Raw genomic sequence first — 3,877 nt, forward strand, 5'->3', positions numbered from 1 at the left:
ATTTTAACTGAGGTACAGAGTGAGAAAACAAAATGTAACAGTATGACAACCATTCTAGGCAATTCAATAGCAAAATACAGTATTAATTTACATGTAGCAATCCAATAAAGCATTCACTCTGCAATATTCTAATGTCCAATTATAGTTATTTTAACTAAAATTAATGCATTCCTCCCTCGTGGCTATTAGAAGGAAATAAAACTCTTGCGGAAAAGGGACTATAAGAGCCTTTCTGGAACCCTTTGTGCAGCATGCTTTGTCACACAGCAGCCAACCGGTTTCTCTGGAGGTCCCACAACAGGGCAGGGAGACTGAGGCCTTCCTTTGATATTACAATTGAGTAGGGTTGCCAATCCCCAGGTGGGGGCAGGGGATCCCCTGGTTTGGAGGACCTTCTCCTTTTTCAGGGTCATCAGAAAGCTGGGAGGGGGAGGGAAATTTCTACTGGGCACTTCATTATTCCCTATGGATACTGATTCCCATTGGGTATAATGGAGAATTGATCTATGGGTACCTGGGGCTCTGGAGGGGCTGTTGATTTTTTAGATAGAGGCAGCACATTTGCAGCATAGCATCTGATCCTCTCCTCAAAATACTCTCCAAGTTTTAAAAAGATTGGACCAGGGCATCCAATTCTAAAAGACCCAAAAGAAGCTGCCTCTATTGTCCATTATTTCCAATAGAGGAAAGGCATTTAAAAAATGTGCAGACCCTTTAAATGGGATGGTCAGAACTCCCTTTGGAGTTCAAATATGCTTCTCAGAAGCTTGCTCCTGGCTCCACCCACAAGTCTCCTGGCTCCGCCCTCAAAGTCTCCCAGCTCCACCCCAAAGTCCTCAGGTATTTTCTGAGTTGGACCTGGCAACCCTACAACCAAGCTTGGTTCTGTCAGTAAAAGGTGTGGGGGGGGAGACCCTTTCCTGGCCTACTGTGGCCTTTGAGAGAGAGCCCATTTGGGGCCAGTCCTGACTAGGGTTGTCAGCACCAGGTTGGGAAATTCCTGGAGATTTTGTGGTGAAGTCTATGAAAGCCAAACTTTGGGAAGGGGAGAGGACCCAGCTGAATGTAAAGTCATAGAGTCCACCCTCCAAAGCACTTATTTTCTTTAGAGGAAAAGAGATCTATTGTCTGGATTTCAGTTGTGATACCAGGAGATCTTCAGCCTCCACCTGGAGATTTCAACCCTAGGCCTGGCAGCACCCTCTGGGTGACTTGATGCCACCTGACTGGCATGACATAACTAGGTCTGGCTGCTTGCTTCTCTTCACCAGCAGCACCCCGCCCCCCCCACCCATGGCAGCCATTGTGACATGACAGTCAGTGCTTCAGAGCAGGATCTGCCAGACCCAGGTTTCTACTATGGAAGCTGACTGAGTGATTTTGGACCAACTTACATACTTTCAGCCTAACCTATCTCACAGGGTTGTTGTGTGGATCAAAGGGGGGAGAAAAAATAATGTAAGCTGCTTTGGTCCCCATTGCAAAGAAAGATTGTCCTTTTCCTAGGAAGAGGCTGAAGGGAGGGGGGAAGAGATGGAAAGCAATCTACCCCATCTCTTTTGCTTTCATCCCTTCTTACTCAATCTACCTCTCTTCTCTGATAATCTACCCCATATTTCCCTGTTTCCCTTCCCAACAGCTACCTTCTTGACATACCTTGTCTCCCTCTGTCTTTCCCTTCCCTCCCCAGCCCCCACCGGCCACAACACCCACCCACAGCGAATTTCTAGCACCTGTTGTATTTCCCCCCGCAATGGGCCTTATTACTACTATAACAGATAATAAAAGAGTTAATGAGAGATGTGAGAACTAAGTTTGAGCCCGTGGCACCTTTCAAACCAATGGAGTTTAATTCTGAGTATTAGCAAGAACTGAGTGATTTAGCATGGGTAGTGAGATAAGAACCTGTTATCTCTGTTAAGCCCTGGGTGTTCCGTTGTCCCGAGCGTATTGATAATTAGTACTTCAGCCATCTCCCATTTCAGTCTGGTTCTGAAATTCCTTTGCAATAAAACATCTACTTGAGGTCCCCCATTGAATGCCTGGAGGGCTGAATTACAAGTTATGACAACTCTCAGGACTTTTATTTTATTTGTTTGTTTGGTCAATTTATATTCCGCCCTTTCCCATGCAGGTTCAGGGCAGATCAGTTAAAATACAACAATAACTTAATAATATATGAATAAAAACATAACTAAAAAAAAATGGCTCCCCCTCGGACTTAACAGAGATACTGGCTTCTAATCTCACTACACATGCTCAGTAATGCAATCAGCATGAAGGGAAGGGTTCTGTCAGACATTGTAACTCGCTCATATTTCTATGGTAGATAGATATTCTTGCTTGACATGACTAACCCCATTTTGTAGGCTGTTATATTCTATGCCCTTCTACTAACCCTGGGAACAGAGACATGCATTTCAAACAAGAGCAATTGTTAACCACAAGGGAGGAATTTCTCACTTGGTACAAAGAACATCTGGGGCCTTTGAAGCTAGCAGGCCCCAAGGTAACCAGCAGGGTTCCTTCCCTGAGAAAGAGATAAGGGAGTATGGGAAGCGTCAACTGTCTCTTAGAGTGTGAGAATGGTTTTATTGTTATGCCCCTCTGTAATGTACAAAAGCACAAGGCTTGGCCTTGGAGAGTATCAAACTCAATCTGCTTCTACACCAGACCGCTTGTTCTCAAATAAATGGATTACTTTTGAAACAAAATGATTCGTTCTTATTTGAAGTTCCAACGTTTGACAGGTTCAAGAGGGAAGGTGGAATGGAAGAGATGCTTCAGCTATCCTGAAGGAGGGGCCCTGTTGTCCCCTGCCACTGGTGGGAGAGGCTTTCAAAGTGGAAGCCCAACTGATTGATGTGCTTTTCCCTGACAAAAGCCAGGTTAGTAATGGGGAGGTGTTTGGTGTGGACTCCTGCTTGTGTGACGCTTCTTAGGATCAGGTATCTTGAGCAGGGGGTGGGAGGGAAAGAACACCATTCCTATGTGTGACTCATACCCAGACTTGATGAGCTAGAAGATGAGTTTGCCTGCTTGATTAAGTATTGGATAAATTTCCCAGGGACATCTCCATCGCGTAGGAGACCCTTGAGTGGTCGAGATTGCCTGGTTATTGTTTTGCAAATTGCAGTTGTTAATCACGAGGGTTTGCAGAGCCTGATGTAAGAAAGTCCCTGAGGGAAACTGGATGGCCCTCCATGCACTAGCCAGTTGACAACATGTTGCCACTTTGTGATTCCCTGGTAGGGTTGCCAGTCTCCAGGTGGGGCCTGGAGATCTCCCAGAATTACAACTGATGTCCAGTGATAATTCACTGAAAATGTTGAGGCATATGAACATATGAAGCTGCCTTCTACTGAATCAGACCCTTGGTCCATCAAAGTCAGTACTGTCTTCTCAGACTGGCAGCGGCTCTCCAGGGTCTCAAGCTGAGGATTTTCACGCCTACTTGCCTGGACCCTTTTTGGAGATGCCAGGGACTGAACCTGGGACCTTCTGCTTAGCAAGCAGATGCTCTACCACTGAGCCACCGTCCCTCCCGCAGTGTGCGATTGCAATAAAAAAGGCCATGCTGGAAATTATTAGGAAGGGAATTGAAAACAAATCAGCCAGTATCCTATTGCCCCTGTATAAATTGATGGTGTGGCCTCATTTGGAATACTGTGTATAATTCTGGTCACTGCACCTCGAAAAAGGTATTATAGCACTGGAAAAAGTTCAGAAAAGGACAACCACAATGATTCAAGGGCTGGAACACTCTCCCTATGAAGAAAGGTTAAAACGCTTGGGGCTCTTTAGCTTGGAGAAATGTCAACTGCGGGGTGACATGGTCGAGGTTTACAAGATAACACATGGGATAGAAAAGGTAGAG

At 45.5% G+C, this 3,877-nt stretch overlaps 1 non-coding gene across 1 annotated transcript; it reads right to left on the bottom strand.

Annotated features, from left to right (window-relative positions):
• Nucleotides 1-3,470: 3,470 nt before the first annotated feature.
• Nucleotides 3,471-3,537, bottom strand: TRNAS-GCU (transfer RNA serine (anticodon GCU)). Its single transcript has one exon. It is a non-coding gene; the product is annotated as a tRNA-Ser (tRNA).
• Nucleotides 3,538-3,877: the final 340 nt, after the last annotated feature.

This window comes from Heteronotia binoei, chromosome 7, assembly GCF_032191835.1.
Source record: "Heteronotia binoei isolate CCM8104 ecotype False Entrance Well chromosome 7, APGP_CSIRO_Hbin_v1, whole genome shotgun sequence".
Classification (NCBI taxonomy): domain Eukaryota; kingdom Metazoa; phylum Chordata; class Lepidosauria; order Squamata; family Gekkonidae; genus Heteronotia; species Heteronotia binoei.